The sequence below is a fragment of the Trachemys scripta genome, chromosome 2 (genome assembly GCF_013100865.1).
Source record: "Trachemys scripta elegans isolate TJP31775 chromosome 2, CAS_Tse_1.0, whole genome shotgun sequence".
Classification (NCBI taxonomy): domain Eukaryota; kingdom Metazoa; phylum Chordata; order Testudines; family Emydidae; genus Trachemys; species Trachemys scripta.
Window position 1 is genome coordinate 147,472,489 of NC_048299.1, and position 18,458 is coordinate 147,490,946.

Consider the following 18,458-nt stretch of genomic DNA (forward strand, 5'->3'; position numbering starts at 1 on the left):
CTGACACTTAGACTTCCTGCTGCAGGTGGTTTTTTGCCCCATAGACATACTCACAGTGCTCAAGTGAAATCCTTGCCCCCTCCCCCTATTCTGGCCCTGTTGTGCTTGGTAAGAGGGTGGAATGATGTAAAGGGACCCTAAAAGGCTTGGTTTTGACTGGGGGGAATATTTGTGGGGCAGGAACTAAGGAGGACAACCATAAAGCTGCCTTAAGAGTATCCTCTCACCAGCCAGGATGGAATCTGAGAATGCAGTTCTTGTAACTCTGGGAGGCTGCTGTATCTTAGACAGGTCCCCAGGGCAGTTACACTGGGGCATCCCAGGTTTGGGAGGGCACTAAGATGACTTCAGGTAACCTCTCTGCCCTCCTCCTGGGCTGCAGGTTCTGTACTGTACAGCTTAGAGGCTCAGCACAGTATCTCCCCCCACGTATACAAGTCTTTGAGAGACTGAAACCTTTTTCAGTAAAACACTTGAGCACATACTAAATCCCATTGACTTTAAGACTTAGGCACATGTTTAAGTGTTTTGCTAAATAGGGATGGGTTTAAATCCATGATTGAATACTTGGCTGAGTTTGAACGTGGATGAACTTAACTTTTAAATGAGGTTTTTAGTGTCAATACTCACAAATAGGACTTTGAAACTCACTTTCCATCAATATTCTGCAACGTTAATTTAAAATTTCTAGTACTGGCATATAGACATTGCATCTAATAAAATTATCTGCTAGAATATTCATGGAAAGTGAACACAGGAAGGACACAAAACACAGCAAACTCAAATTTATTTAAAATGTCAAACAAATTCTTGGATAACCTTTTGTATTGTTATCTTGGCACGTTTTGTTTATGAGAGATTATATATTCCATTGAAGTTTAACTTTAGGAGGGAAAATACTGTAGCCAATTGTGTCCACCTATAGTTGTTCACAAAATATTTTTTTTCAGAGCTGTAACCTGGCTGCACGTAATTGCTGCTAAGTTGGAACTAACCAAGTTGTAGTTTCGATCTGGAAGTAAAGTTTTCTATATAGAGATGGGAAAAATACGTGAAGCCATTTTTTAAGTCAAGAAAACCCAAACAAAACAAACACATTAAAAAAAAATCAAAATCCACTTAAATAATAGAGGTTTAACAAATCATGGATGGAATTTTCAAAAGTACTCAGCACTAGTTTAGATCCACTACCATGAAAATCATTGAGAGTTTTACCATTGACTCCGGTGAATAGTTTGGTCAACAATGAGCACTAATGACATTTGTAATGATTCAGGTGTGAAAGTGAGATGAGGTTGCATAAGAATAAGGCACATTCTTTGGAGCACACATTTTGGCCCAGTTTCCAGCAAATATGTAGGATTGGTGATGTAGGGTTTCTCAGGGTTCAAAGTGAAACCAGATGCAATTCTAACCTTGAGGGGGGTGCAAATCCTTTCCCTCCAATAGATTGACACTAATGAAATGCCCTTATGGATTTCTGCGAAGAGAACCCATCAAAAGCTGCACAACTGTGGTGACTAAAATGTCCAGCAAGGAAAGAGAGGTGGAAACTCCCCTGATAATGTCTATGGTCTTCACACTGACCTATACAAGAGATTTTCTGTTGAAGGAGAGTGCAGTCATTGGTGGACTTCTTTTTTTAAATGTTTTCACTGTCACTGTATTGCCCCAAAATATCTGATCTTGCTGAACATCATAAAATGAAAATACTGTCCCTGAGCCTCAGTTGGCATAGCTCCATTGCTGTCAATCAAGTTATGCTGATTACACGGAGAATGTGTCTGAGTGTTGATTTATGTCTCTAGAGTCAAGGATCTCTCATCAAGCAGTAGTTAACCCAGCCCACACCAGATTCATTCCCAGCAGGTTATAGCAGACTGCTCATTGGTTAGTCCATTTGAATGTGTACATAGAAGGGCCATGAAGTGACAGCACCCAGAAGAGGGTGATGCTGTTGCAAAATGCTATTGATAAGGTGGGGTTACTGAGGGAGGTCCTACAGAGAATTGGTTCAGGATCCAGATTAATGTATTTTTCAAGACCCTGAATGTCAAACTCTACCCCCAGATGTTCATGAAAAGCTCCTACTGCCTTCAACTGAGTCATGTCCATGCTTCTCAGGAGACCATCCTAACCTAAACTCCACATGAATTATGGGGAGAACGGAATGAGATGACCTTCTCACCTTTTTCAAATAAGATTGTGCTCCTGCAAAGATTTACACACATCCTTAACTTTATCCATTAGAGTAGTCCTATGGAGTCCAAGATCCACTCGTGTGTTTAACGTTAAACACATGCTTAACTCTTTTGCAGGAATAGGGCTTGAGGCTCCAAGGCCCCCTCATAATATAGCACTTACACACATGCTTAACTTTATGGTCATGGCCAGTCCCGTTCACTTCTACTTGGTTTTTCTTCTAGATGCACTCTGGGTTTCATTATTCAGGGAGATCCAATGGACATGAATTAATATTAGCATTTATTATTTGTATTGTGGTAGTACCCCGGAGCCCCAGCCATAAACCAGGACCCAATTGTGCTAGATACTCAGCAAACACAGAACAAAATGACAATCCCTTCCCCAAAGAGCTTACAAGCTAAGTATAAGACAAGAGACAACAAATAGATGCATATAGACAGAAATGACAGAATTAGACAGTATGGCTGAATAGACATCCAATGGTTTAAAAAGAAAGAGTTCTGCCATGTGGAGGAAATAATGACTGCAGAGTATCCATTTACCACAAACACTTATTTTTAAATAGTGTGACAAACCCAGACTAGTGGGGTACAGGAGTCTGGTAGAGGGCAAATATACTGGTCACTGGATGAGTAGTTTTCTGTTCTCTGAGTGACCAGAGCAGGGGCTGCACTAGAGTAATCAGGAACCTGCTAGAACCAGTTAAGGCAGGCAGGCTACTTAGGACACCTGGAGCCAATTAAGAAGAAGCTGCTAGAATCAATTAAGGCAGGCTAATCAGGGCACCTGGGTTTTAAAAGGAGCTCACTTCAGTTTGTGGTGTGAGTGTGAGGAGCTGAGAGTGAGAGGTGCAAGGAGCTGAGAGGGTGTGCTGCTGGAGGACTGAGGAGCACAAGTGTTATCAGACACCAGGAGGAAGGTCCTGTGGTGAGAATAAGGAAGGTGTTTGGAGGAGGCCGCAGGGAAGTAGCCCAGGAAGTTATAGCTGTCATAGAAGGCACTATAGAGAGCTGCAGTCCACAGGGATCTGGGCTGGAACCTGGAGTAGAGGGTGGGCCTGGGTTCCCCCCCAAACCTCCCAATTGACCTGGACTGTGGGTTCTTTTAGAGGGGAAGGTCTCTGGGCTGCTGCCCAACCCGCATGGTGAATCTGAGGTAAGAAAAAATCTGCCAATAAGCGCAGGACCCACCAAGATAGAGGGGAAACTTTATCACAATAGATATTAGTAACTCAATTTCTCTCCACAATTGAAATAATCAAAGCTGTCTGTAAGATTTCTAATGAGACGACAAGCAGTGGTGAGTCACAGGTCATGTTTCTTAATAACAAAATTGAAAACACACAATTAGATCTCTTTTTTAAAAGCATTTGGAAAGGCAATGCTACCTAGGAATTAAGACTCTAGGTAATTTATTTAAATTAAATTGTATTTCATTAATGCATGCAAAAGAGAAAGATGTTAACAGATGGATGGCTATCCTGCTGTCACAGGATGGGCAGATTAAGTTGGTAAAGATTAATATCTTGCCAAGGCTATTGTATCTGTGTCCTACAAATCTTTTTTAAATGTATTTGGCTTTCATTTTAAAATGTATTTGCCCCCAAATTATGTGTAATTTAAAAAAAAATGCCCTTATCATTTTGATACAGAATTCAGTGTGTTAGGCACGGAACAGAAATAAGCGAAGACATGGGTGAAATCCTGATTCTGTTGAAGTTGATGGCAAAACTCCCATTAATTTCAATGGGGTCAGGATTTCAAACATGTTCCTTGCTCTTGAAGAACGTGTATTACAAAACTCCTGATCCTATAGGGTCTTCCGAGGTTATCAGGATGATATACACATGGAACTTGTCCTTGCAAGTCGCTGAACGCTGTAACCCCAACCTGGCACAACATTTAAGTTTATATTTAACTTTAATCAGGACTAGTCTAATTGACTGACTGAAATTTTTTACTAGATCAGGGCCTGAGAAGTCCCCCTGGGTTCTCCTTAGCACTTCATGGACTCCTTCCCTGATGATGGAAGATAGGAAAGTGTCTGCCTATCATGTCTCAAAAAGCCTTGCTATCTACTTCAGTGAAGACAGGGGAAAACCTCAATATTTCAGGGGTGAGGTGTTAGGAAGGAGGTGTGAACAATATAAGCCAAGGCTTGTCACGGTTTCATGTATCTGGATTAATGTTCAGGGGGCCGGATAGAAACCAAACTCACCCTTATTGTGGCTTCCAGCTGAGATGATCTTCCTAACTAATATCCAAATGTTTCAAACAATCCTGTTTTACTTTGCACTAACCTTTCTTCCCCCCCTCCCCGCCCTTCCATTGACCCGGTAACAAAACCTCACACTAACAGTTTGTGACCATTCTGCTTTCAGCACTCAGTGACTCACATCCCAGCAATAAGGCATTCAGTGAACCATCCTTCCATTTCTAATTAGTGTGAGGATGGGGTATTTATTTCCGGTGTATCATAGAATCTAGCAGAAGCAACCATGGGGTTATTGTATGCAAGTGTTCTTTGCTTAGGTTTGCTTAGATTCTTGGCAAACACTAAATCTTGGTTTCCTATTGCCCAATCATACCCTGCTGTAATAAATGTTAAAACAAATGAAAAATAAAGATTAAAGTATACTGTAGTTGAATTCCTCAGATGTATTGCAACAGCATTTTAGCTTACACTTCAATTTCCACAAATAGCTTTCTGTCTTAGGTGCCATGCATTGGGGGGGAAAATAATAAAATAAAATAAATAGTTCCACTTAGATTGAAGATTCAAGAGTAGCAATATGCAGCTAAATTACTTACTGTCATCTATTTTTTATATTGCAAGCTCTGTTGTTGGTAATCCATGTCAGTTACAAATTAAGTTGCATGGAGGTATAGTCCTCGATAGAAATCAATTTTCAGCACAAAATGCCTTATTTGCAGTTTTATGGCTGAAAACTACTGAAAAGAAATGATTTACTGTTTGCATGGTGAAAAAAAGGTATTCAGGGGGTTACTGTTTGAGTTGGACTTTTTCAGTCTTTATTGGCAGTCTTTGCCTTCAAATTCTTAATGTACAGTAATAGGCCATTTAATTTAAAATCACTCTGTCAATAAAGTGTGCATATTGTCATAGAGGAATCTGTGTAATATGCAGGATTTTGTCCAGTGAAGGGCATGATCTTTCCAAAATTATACCAGCAATATTTCAGACTACCGAAACTAGGAGAGGTAAAGAGCAGAAGTCATTGGGGTAACTGGGTGCAAAACTTCATTACTGTATTTATTTTAACATGGTGATGGATATTTGTTTGCTAGACCCTCATAAAATGGCTTCAGGAGAGCGACATCATTTGGCTTCACTGGAGCTGTGTCAATTTATAGCACCCAAGGATCTGTCCCATAAAGTGTGTCTACAGTCAGAAGTTGAATTTGATAAAGATAATGTCCCAGATATATTGTATTTTAACATGATGGTTTGTTATTAATCCAAATTTCATTTTGCAGAGGAAGAGCTAGCTCTTTGGTGTTGTTTAATATAGAAACAGTCGTAAATTCAGTTCTCTTATAGCACTAATTTCTCCGCAAATTCATAAATGTCATCATGTATACTAAACGATTCCAGGGCTGGTTTTCCACTCACTCCCCTAGAATAAATCTGGAGTGAAGTCTTTGAAATGACACATACTAGTGTGAAAAAAGAACAAGACACAGTATCACAAATCTGTATTTGTATCTAATAGGAATGATAGGAACTAGGGGACGGATTAGAGCTAGGACATTGATGTATATTTGTGGTCTTTTTGTATTATACATGCACTCGTTTGGCAAGTGGTTATGCTATTTTGCCTGCATTGGCCAGAATTTGATCCTCTCACTGACAATACCACTGTTCTGCTGCGGGGTTTTGGCTTAAAGGAGGTTTTTGCATTTAATGCTTGGCTTCTCAGCAATTTTCTAATCTGTTCTTTCCTATCTTAGAGTTTGTAAGACAATGTCTAGTTGCATTACACCTTGTCAGAATATGAAATGTGGCGAAAGCAATGTGTAGTAGAATATAATGGGGAACAATGTACTGGATGAAATATTTGTTAGCCTACCATGATTGCTTATTCTCATACAATGTAGCACACTGAGGGAAAAGTAACTGCTGTCCGTAGCCTTGCAGGTCTCTCAATTTCACAACGCTGTATTTGGAGTGTTCAGAACTTCCTTCTGTTCCACAATCTAATACTACATAACATGTACAGCTGTGTGTTTTGTTTTTTTTTAAAAACTCTTCTGTTCTCATCATAACTGATACACAGTACACCACCAATGCAACAGAAACTTTCTACCTTTAACATTTCTACTTTTAACAGTCTAATTCAAGGGCTATTCCTCTGTGTCTTCTAACACTGGGTCCTATCCTTCCATCTATCTATCCCCCACCTATTAGAGTGATATTCTTGCAAGACAGAGATGGGTTTGACTTGCTTCATCCACCCCTGCACATTTTCTTGCAGATCCACTGCATCACACTGAGGTCCTATAGTAGAGATCTTCCCTTTTGTGCAGGACAGAAGAAATGTTAATGCTCTGTGAGCCAGATCCTCAGCTGGTGCAAATTGTCATAGGTTCAATTCAAGCCAATGGGAACTATGCTGTTTTACACCAGATCAGGGGCTGGCCCCATATCTGTAGTTATGTATGATCCAACTGTAGTTCCCGGTTTCACACAATGCACATTACATGGTGACTGAACTTTTAGAAATTAAAAAAGTTTACCCACCAAGATGCTATATTGTCAGCCTCATGGGAGGTCTGTCTGGGAAGGGAACAAAGTGGGAAGGAGAGATTTAAGAGCATTCTAGGACAAGTGCAATCAGATGCTTCCTCTGTCACTTTCCAGGGTGTCTGTCTCGCGCTCGCGCTCTCTCTCTCTCTCCTATACTTTATGGTGGAGGCATGGGGATGACTGTATTGGAGAGAGAGTGCTGAACCCCATGGCGCCATACAAAACTGGCAGGCACTCAACTTTTTCTTCTACTTTGGTTACATTTGTCAGCCTCTGAGATTTGCTTTCTGTTTACAGGATCTGTCTTTTCCTCCTTCTTTACTTAAATTTTATTGTCTGCAAAGATAGCGTGTTTCAAAGCCAAACACAAAAGGAAGCTGGTGACAGACAAGTTGGTTTTTGTCATCCTTGGGGAATAACTGTCCTTTGCTAAATATGTTGCCCTCTTTCTTGTGCTCTCTTTGCATCTTTGAGATGAACTCGGACTGCAACTGGGGAACTGAAATAGTTGCCCCACAAAAAGGAAGCTGCTGCAGTGGCCCCAACTCTGATTGTCCAACTTCTCTCCCCTCAAAACAATCACTGCTCCTGCCTTTATGGGTCATGCAGTATGTGGCTAGTGCATTTGATGCAGCAGCAGATCTTCAATTAGTATATTTGTTCTGGACTTTTGTGGAGTTATGCTGATTTACACCATGTGAGGCTCTATCCCTTAGTTTGTCTTTTCCACACCCTTATCCCTGGAGTATTAGAAATAATTTCATGAAGGAAGCATGAGCCCCAGCTTACAAAACATCTGCAGGCAAAAATCTCACAGCACTCAATGGGGGGTCTCACTACAGAGGACTTGTAAAAGGAGTGCTTAGAATAATAAGATTCTAAGGTGAATCCGTCCGTTCCTGTTCATAGGTGAGCAGGATCAATAATCCTTATAACAGCTTGAATCAATGGATTACAAACACACACACACTAACTAGTCAACAGGTAACAAAAGGCCTAGGGGCAGATGTACAAGGTACCTAAATTATTATGAATGGTTTTGTATTGCTGTCGTGACTAAGAGTTCCATGGACTAGGACCCCATTGTGTGAGGTGTTGTACAAAAAGATGATTTTTACGCCAAAAAGTTTAGTCTAAGTATGAAACCGGAGACAACAGAAGAACACAGGCAGAGAGATGAATCAGTGAGACCGTATTGGTCAGCACGGTAGACAGTGGTCTCAGTACATGAGCAGCCTAGCCATTATCGAGTGTTTTGTAGGCGCTGAGGGAAGAGTTTTGAGGAGAGTTTAGAAGGTTCACAATGAGGTGGCTTTGCTGATGTTTACTGGGGACTCCCCACAAGCAGGGCTGGTGCTTCCACTAGGTGGTCGTCTAGGGCAGCAGGATTTGGGGGACAGCATTTTGCACCCTCGGTGGAAATTCGGCAGCGGGGGGTCCTTCCACTCCAGATCTTCGACGGAAATTCGGCAGCAGGTCCTTCACTCGCTCCGGGACCCTCCGCCGAAGTGCCCCGAAGACGCGGAGCGGAAGGACCCCCGCTGCCAAAGACCCCAGGCCCCCTGAATACTCAGAGGAGGAGTGCTGCCGGCTAGGGCAGCAAAAATCCTGCCGCCGCTCCTGCTCCCAAGTATGAAGATGCTTCTTTGGAAATGGAACAAGTGGGCAGTATAGGCTGGCGATGACCTCTCAGTAGAGAATGAGAGATTACAGGTAGCATGGGGACAGGCTGTGAAGGGCCTTGAAAGTTTAAAATAAAGTAGGCTCCAACATGGATTTACAGAAGCACCCAGACAAGTTAGTTATCTAACTCCTATTAAGAGTCAATGGGCATTTGGCACCAAGCATGCTTAGCAGCTTTTCTAAATCTCACCAGGTGCATATCTGCATCCTGCATCACAATACCTTTAAAAAAAGAACAGGAGTACTTGTGGCACCTTAGAGACTAACAAATTTATTAGAGCATAAGCTTTCGTGGACTACAGCCCACTTCTTCGGATGCATATAGAATGGAACATATATTGAGGAGATATATATACACACATACAGAGAGCATAAACAGGTGGGAGTTGTCTTACCAACTCTGAGAGGCCAATTAATTAAGAGAAAAAACTTTTGAAGTGATAATCAAGCTAGCCCAGTACAGACAGTTTGATAAGAAGTGTGAGAATACTTACAAGGGGAGATAGATTCAATGTTTGTAATGGCTCAGCCATTCCAAGTCCTTATTCAAACCGGAGTTGATTGTGTCTAGATTGCATATCAATTCTAGCTCAGCAGTCTCTCGTTGGAGTCTGTTTTTGAAGTTTTTCTGTTGTAATATAGCCACCCGCAGGTCTGTCACTGAATGACCAGACAGGTTAAAGTGTTCTCCCACTGGTTTTTGAGTATTTTGATTCCTGATGTCAGATTTGTGTCCATTAATTCTTTTGCGTAGAGACTGTCCGGTTTGGCCAATGTACATGGCAGAGGGGCATTGCTGGCACATGATGGCATATATCACATTGGTAGATGTGCAGGTGAACGAGCCCCTGATGGTATGGCTGATGTGATTAGGTCCTATGATGATGTCACTTGAATAGATATGTGGACAGAGTTGGCATCGGGCTTTGTTACAAGGATAGGTTCCTGGGTCAGTGGTTTTGTTCAGTGATGTGTGGTTGCTGGTGAGTATTTGCTTTAGGTTGGGGGGTTGTCTGTAAGCGAGGACAGGTCTGTCTCCCAAGATCTGTGAGAGTAAAGGATCATCTTTCAGGATAGGTTGTAGATCTCTGATGATGCGCTGGAGAGGTTTTAGTTGGGGGCTGAAGGTGACAGCTAGTGGTGTTCGGTTATTTTCTTTGTTGGGCCTGTCTTGTAGGAGGTGACTTCTGGGTACTCGTCTGGCTCTGTCAATCTGTTTTTTCACTTCAGCAGGTGGGTATTGTAGTTTTAAGAATGCTTGATAGAGATCTTGTAGGTGCTTGTCTCTATCCGAGGGATTGGAGCAAACCTATCACAATACCTTTGTAAATTTTGGCCTTTGATTCTGAAAACCCTTCCTCAGTCACAGTGAAGTTGATAGGAGAAGTCGTGTGATTAAGGGTTTCCAGAATCAAACCCCATTTCTATCTAATATTCCCAAATTAGGGCTCTACAAAAACCTTTACACATCTGATCATAATCAAGGGTAGAATGGCTGGGCAGGACCTGAACATGGCATATAAAATAGACGACAGTACTAAACTGGTAGAGTAGAAGGGACAATGGAGAAGTTGGTGGGGTAAAGAGGAAGACTTAAAGGAGAACTAATGGAGACTCATTCATTCTCACTGTTTCCACTATGTCTTGCTGCATGCCCATTGGCAAGTTCCCTAACCTCACTTTGTCCATCTGTAAAATGGGAATAGTGGTACTTGCCACCTCTCTTACTTAACCCCTTTATACTCTTTTGAAAATCCAAGTCTTAAGGTTTAATGCCAGAAATATGCATGGATCATGCTTATCTATGTCACTCCTGTATAATCTGTGGATAATCCTTGTACTTTTGCTAGAATGATTCCAAGGGGACCTGAGAGAGTAAATTTTTTTTGGATGAAAAGCCCCATAATGGGTAACATTAAAAGTTCTAATAATGAAGAAATAGAGTGCATATGTCAGAGGGAGAAGAAAGGGCAGTTGCAGCCACTGTTATATTGCCAAACTATAATCAGTTGCTACAAACTGATGCTGTACGAGTCCCAGAAACAATGCCAGGCAGTAAAAGAGAAATATTCAGACAATGTAGCTCTCCACCAGCATTGTTTGATGCCACCAACCATGTCCCAGTGAGACTCCACAGTTGCTGTGAAGAAAATTTTTGACATTAACTACAATGGCACCTGCTATTTGACATGGACTTTCTGTCGCTGGAGTTTTAGCTGACAGAAGGAACTGAGATGTTTTCTTTATACTCCTCAAACAAAAAGACCTGATCATCCCATGTAGCATTTATCCAGAGTGGAAGAAAAGGCAACCAAGGTAAAGATAGTGGGTGGGATGCCAGGAGGAATTTTGTATGACTCATTTAGGTTGCCAACAGCTGCAACCGATCCAGCTCTCCTCAGGGCATCCAGGTCCATACTTCCTCCCCCACATTTTGCTTTTAGTTCAATATATCACATGCTCAGTCAGGTCTGTTTCCCTTTCTCTGGGTGTGTTTAAAAACTGGATCCTGCTTTGCTACATTCTCAAAAACTTACCTGCTCTGCAAACCTGACGGCAGAGCATGAGCTGAATTCGAACTCAACATGCTGTAGGGAGATTTCTGCATCAGGAGATGGCATGCAGTTGCTGCTATGCAATCTACCCATGGATTTGGCTGTTCACACTTGCCTTCAGTTTAAATCACAATGACTTAGTTAGGCTAGGTCCTGAGCATTCCTGAGAACCCTCAACTCCTGTTGAAACTCATGCTCGGCTATATTCTCAGTTATGTGCATGACTCAGCTCCGAGTTGCTTGTGCTGGAAGCAATGCTAATCAGGTCAGTAACCAATTGATAATGTTTCTGACATTGAACATGCATCTCCACATGGAAAAAAATAATCAGTTTCTATTAATGCCACAACAGTGCCTACATGGCCTGGAAATGAGATGAGCATGGATTTCACTAGGTGCTGAGCCTATACTTAGGCTAGGTCTACACTACCCGCCTGAATCGGCGGGTAGAAATCGACCTCTCGGGGATCGATTAATTGCGTCCCGACGGGACGCGACAATCGATCCCCGAATCGGCGCTCTTACTCCACCAGTGGAGGTGGGAGTAAGCGCCGTCGACAGAAAGCTGCAGAAGTCGATTTTGCCGCCGTCCTCACAGCGGGGTAAGTCGGCTGCGATAAGTCGAATTCAGCTACGCTATTCACGTAGCTGAATTTGCGTATCTTAAATCGACTCCCCCCTGTAGTGTAGATGTACCCTTAGTGAGAGACAGACCCTCCCCTGATCAAAAGACGAGACAGACAATGGAATTATTATTATCCCCATTTTACAGGTGAGGCATTAGCACAGAGATCCAGTGGCTTTTCCAAAGCTACACAGGAAGTCTGTGGCAGAGCAAGGAATGGAATCCAGTTCTCTTGAATCAGAGTTCCATGCCATAGACACAAGACCATGTTTCCTTTCTATTATATCAGTTCCTCTTAATAACCCTGATGCCTTCAGTATTATACTGGATGAACATCTCAAGCTGGCTCTGTCAAAAGGGAGGATATGTTTTCCCCCTTCCATCTCATTGCATACCCAGACATACTCATGGGGGTTAAGGTTGTTGTCTGTTCTGATAAACGACTGTGTCCCTTGAACTGGCAGACTGCAAAGCCCATTGCAAAGAGAATGGAACACCAAGGGTATCCAATTATATTTTCCTCCAAACTTGCCCTTTAAGATCTATTTACATTTGATATTTTTGTAGCTCACTTGTGGGAATTTAGGAGGTCGTCAGTGACAAAAGGTGTAAGGAAGAACTTAAATCATCTTGTGCTCTGGAGGGAATTCCTCTGGACTTTGAAGCTCAGAAACTTTGGACCCTGTGACTTTAACAAACAAGTGAATCTAAGATGCTTTATCCACAAGCTTGCCCCCTTACTAACTCAATGCACTTCTTGATGTACGGTACTAAAGAGAACACCAGTTGGACCCTGGCTTTGAAATGTGTTTCCACTTTACCTCTTTAAGAATTTTCAGACCTAGTATTGATTAGCAACTGTTACTGACAGACTCTTTTAGGTGTTTTTTGACTTCTATTTACTGGTCTTGAAGTTGTTTGCTGGCTAAGAGCCATGTCACCTTCGGAAGTTCCCTGTATTTCCACCCCCTCTGCTTATTAACTTGGATAAACATCAGAAAATGCAGTTTGTTACTCTTACAGTCCAAAGGAAGAAGAAAAGATATATTGACCATTTCACTTTTGGAGATGCTATCTCCTTTTGCACAGCTCATGCTAACATTCTTCTCCTGCAGACCTTTAACCTATTTTTTGGTTACAATTTTTACAATTTGCTACAATGTGTGGTGGGTTTTTGGTTTTTTTTGGTTTTTTTTTTTGTTTGTTTGTTTTGACCCACAACCTTCTTTGGTAAAGTAGCAACAGGATTGGATTCTTTTGGCCTGATTGTCTTTTATATGGTGGTCCCTTTACATCACTCTAGAAGTATAAAGGGACCCTTACAGTGGGCATAAATTACATTTACATTGACTTAATTCCCCTTTACACTGCCAAAGTGGTGTTAATTAGTCTTAGTGTAATAGAGAATCAGGCCTTCTGTGGAAATGCATTGGTCTTACTATGATTTCTGTGGTAAAGCTAATTCATGTAACCTGCCCTAGCAATAGGTCACTCACATAGATACGTTCATGGAGGATAGATCCATCAATGGCTATTTGCCAGAAGCTGGGAATGGGCGATGGGATGGATCACATGATGATTACCTGTTCTGTTGATTCCCTCTGGGGCACCTGGCACTGGTCACTGTCAGAAGACAGGACACTGGGCTAGATGGACCTTTGGTCTGACCCAGTGTGGTCATTCTTGTGTTCTTATATTACTTGCACAATTTACATGCTACCTGAAACAATGTTTTTTTGCACCAAATCCAGCAATCTGATACAAGAAAGAGCAACCCCAGAGGAGTTCAGGTGAGATGAAATCTACACCAATTGGTGTACTTGACATGCATAAAAACCTAATCCAAATTCCCATCGACTTAGATGGGGCAGATTCAGGCCCTCTCACATTAACAATATATTCTTAAAATACTTGAATAAGCCACTACCTATTTCCCATGGGGGAAATCCATTCCTGTGCAGAGAGCCCACATAGTATCCGTACAACACTTACATCCCATTTCATCCTTATGAAGTGGTGCCTAGACTTTTCACTATGTTGACCATATTTCCCAAAGGGAAAACAGGACACCCCAAGCCGATCGGACAAGCCCTCCACCCCCACGCACGGTTGTTGCCAGTTGCTGGAACCCTGCTGGCCCTCTGCATGCTGGAATGCTGCCTACCCCGGCAGCCATGGCTCCCCCCCCACATGGGGCTGGCATCTTCCCCCATGCTCCTCCACACCACACCCCTCTTTTTTGAAAAAAGTAGACATTTTTCCCATTTCCTTTTGCCAACTGATCAAGTTGACAAGAGAAAACGGGACAAATGTCCACTTTTTTTGGTGGGGAGTGGTGGTGGTGGTGAGATGGCTGGGACAGGGCTTAAAAAAGGACTGTTCCAACCAAAACGGGACGTATGGTCACCCTACTTTGCACATACTCTTTGTAAAGGGGAGAATTCCACCCCTAATAATTTTCCTGAGTGCTGGTTTGTCTCTGTTGTCTGTCTCAAAGCTTTGGCTGTCCTGATCCATTAACAGAACCACTAACCCTGTGGCATAGGGCCAAGAGTGCAAGCTTACCAGTGAGTGGAGTGGTCATTTTTATGAGGATGCCTGCCCAGGGGGAACGGGGGGTGAGACCATCAACCCTCTTTGCCTAAGCCACTGAACACCACTAGTTAAAGCCTGATGTCTTTAATTGGCCAAAGACCTTACTGGAAAAAATATGCCTCACTTTATCTGAAGACAGACTGAATAAAACTTTAGGATTTGTCCAAACTATCTCCTGCAAAGTTAACAGGAGTCAGTGACAGACGCCTCATTTATAAAAATCACTGGTGCCTAGAGGCTAGTGTTGTGGTGTAATGTATGCTTACATCTACTCTTGGACCTGTGATTCCCAGCTTGCATAAGCATACTCACACTAGCGATCATTGAGCTAGTGTGCTAAAAATAGCAGTGTAGCAATGGTAGCTTAGACAGTAGCAAGTGTCGGCATGGGCTAGCCACCCCGACTATGTAACCATGGGCTCATGGCGGGTTTGTATTCAGGGTGGGTAGTTGTGTATCCTTTTTAGTCATTTTTGAAAATCCCACTAGGTGCCTATACACGTTTTTAGATGCCTAAAAAAATCTTTGAAAATCTGGCCCTAAGTATCATATTATATATTTGGAGACAAAATAGATACATTAGTAACGTCATCCTATCTTAGAGAACCCAAATAACTCCACTATATGGACACACAGAATTGCCATCAAACTACATCTGAATGTAAGTACACAAAGGACAAGGTAGAAGAAAGGAAACTAGAAAAGAGGTGTTGTCGCTGATCATGTTGTTTGCACATTGTATCCTTTTATATATATTAATGCTTAAAAAGCAAGGGATCATTAACTACCTTTTCTCCCCACACCTTGTACTGTTTGTAATTCTATTAATAATATGCACAGTCCTATTAAGCAAACCATCCAATTAATAATCCATTAGCAATTATAATGCACAAAATTCATTTGTGATGTCTTGTCAGTAGGCACGTACTTGACAGACTGTTTTTTATTGTCTAATTATGATTTAAAAGGTCATCTTCCCAAACTTAATGAGGAATTAATGAATTGTATTATCCCATAGTTTGCTAGGAGAACCTGCTCACAAATGAACTGTAATTCCTGGTCTCTGCTTTGAAAACTCATCATAGCCTGTTTAAGTTTACTAGGTGTTGCTGCCCTTTTTTTTTTTTTTTTTTTTTTTTTGAGAGGAGCTGGAAGGTTATGTAATAAATAGGAGCAATTATGTTATTACCATAAAGAGAAAATTAGCACAGTGAAACTCAAGTTGTAGTTGAGATGCACTCAGATGTCACTTGAGAAGGTCTTTGTGGCATCTTTCATTTACCTTCTGATTGTTTTAATATTCTCCTTTCTGCTAGTGGAGGTGTATACTATCCAATAGCATTCAGCCATGAAAGTCTCTAAAGTGACTGTGTGGAAAAATAGCTTTGTGGTTAAGGCACCTGATTAGGGCTTAGGAATAGGGCTAGTCAAAAATTTTCCATTGAAACTTGGTTCAGATGGAAAATTGGGGTTGGATTAAACAAAAATCTTCATAGAAAGTATATGCTCTCCTCAAAAACTTTTGATTTAATTGGAAAAATCCAAAAACCTGAAAGTTTGGCTTAAAAAATTTTTTGAAAAAGAAAATGTCAAACTTCTGAAAATTCATGTTTAGTTTACAGTTTTTTGGTGAAAAGTTAAAAATTAGTGTTGAGGGCATGGGGAAAGACATTTTCTGTCTAGCTTCATTGAGAATCTGGATTCAGTCCCCAGTTCTACCACTTACTTTCTGTGTAACCTTGGACAAAGCAGAAAATGTTTTCGTCTCCCAGTTTCCAGTCTGAAAACGGGGATCATAATACTTCCTTCCTCAACAGGGTGTTGTGAGGATAAATTACTTGTCAGGTGCTCAGGTAGTGTGGTGATGGGGGTCATATAAGGTTTGAATCCAACAGAGGATTGAAGTTTGTGTTCATGCACCTGAATAGTTAGATTGATGTGAAGTGCTTTGCTAGGTAGATGAGGCAATGGAGAATGCTTTCAAAGAAAACCTCTATTTTTTTTGATGCTCCATCCCCTTTCTTTCCTGGAAAGAAGTCCTTGTAAATGCTTATTATACACCTCTATCCTGATATAACGCGACCCGATATAACACAAATTCGGATATAACGCGGTAAAGCAGTGCTCCGGAGGGGCAGGGCTGCGCACTCCGGTGGATCAAAGCAAGTTGGATATAACGCAGTTTCACCTATAACACGGTAAGATTTTTTTTTTGGCTCCCGAGGACAGCGTTATATCAGGGTAGAAGTGTATTTTCCTTTCTCCTGCTTTCCGTGTAGTTATCATTCCCTTCATGAATGCTTAATTGCAGGCCAAGAGACAGGGAGAACCTTTGTGTGTGGTGACACTAAGCAACAGGCTTTTTTATGGCTACATGGAACGGTTTGGAGGGAAGGGGCAGTGTCCAAAACTTTCTTATTGCAACACAGGGTCACACTATAGGAAAGATTGAGAACCTATGGTGCAATGGCCCAGGAGTATTAATTCTTATGGGGGACTGTGTTGTCCAGTGGCCTTAGGAATAAGAAGACCTAGGCTCTATTCTTGGTTCTGCTGTTTGACCTTGGGCAAGTCCCTTTTTTTTTTTATGGGTTCTGTTTCTGCCCCAGACTCATTCTATGGAACTTGGGTATGTTATACTTCACAAGGGTGGTGCGAGGCTTTAGTCATGTTTAAGGTTCTTTTGAAATCCTTGAATGAAAGTGTGTAGAGTGTATTCATTATTTGGATTTTTCACTATCAGAGCTTAAGTACTTAAGGAGATGTCGGCAATGTTTTAATTGAAATAACTTACACCCAGACTGAGTGGCATGCATTTCATATACAGCTTCAGATGGTGATTAACCATTTGGACTTTGAGGATTTTTTGTTTTACTGTTTCACTGTCTGAGTTGCTAAGATTAATAGATTGTTCTCCACTTTAAATGACCTTCTATAACTCACTTAGGATATTAAAGGCCTTGTGTTATGTCTTCTGCTTTACCGTCTGAATTGTTTTTGTTAAGGAGACCTAATGGTTTGCTAGGCATTTCATTTCCTAGTCTTATTAGTCACAGGTAAATGGAATGAATACCCATGTCATTTTTAACAATGTATTCTCATCACCACTATCCAGCAGACACTCCAGTTTGTAGTGCTGCCCATTTAGAGTGTTATATTTGGTCCCAGCAGAGAAGGAGATGGACACAGGAGCAGCTGATAGAAACCCAGCTGTTTGTTGCTGTGTCTTTATAGAAACCGATTCCAAAACCAAAGCTAGGTTTTCACTAAGGAGAGGGATTACAGAGCAACCAAACATTTAAAGGGACAGGACATCACAAAGAGTTGTTCCTTTTCAAATATGTGCTGCTTGTGCAATTAAAATCTTCCAAGTACAAATGGTCACACTTGGAGAAACCAAGAATTAGTATTTCATCTGACAGCAGTCACTAAACTTATTGGCAGCTTCTTATTGGAAAAGAGTTGTGGTTTTTTTGTTTTTGTTTTTTGAATTCCCCCTAACTGGAAGAATGGTTTATAAGATATTGGGAGATCATTGTTACTGGAAAATTAACACATCCAGTTCATGGAAAAGGAAATAGAGGAGAATTAAATACCTGGATATCTCTACTATGTATCAATACTCATCATATACACTTTCTTGAAAAGAAACCATCACGTGAAAATGTTTGAATATTAATCACTATAGTAGGGTTGTTAAGTGAGTAAAGACAGAATTGTTTTTCACTTAAAGAAAAAATCCCCAGGTCAGAACACCATGGCTGGTGTAAGGAAGTTCCTCCTCTGACATGGCAATACCCTGCCCAATTCTTCTTAGTGTAAGTGTAACGTGCCTCAGGGGGCATGTGACCAGGATTCATCACTGAATTTGGTCCACTGGTTGGATCATTACCTTCCCCAGCTTGGTCCAGGTACTGCCTGGGAGTGCGACGTGAACGCTGATCTGAGCCCTCCACCCTGTCCAATAGATAAACAGGACTGTATCACTGCATAATAGAGAGACCAAGTAATATCTTTTATTGGACTAG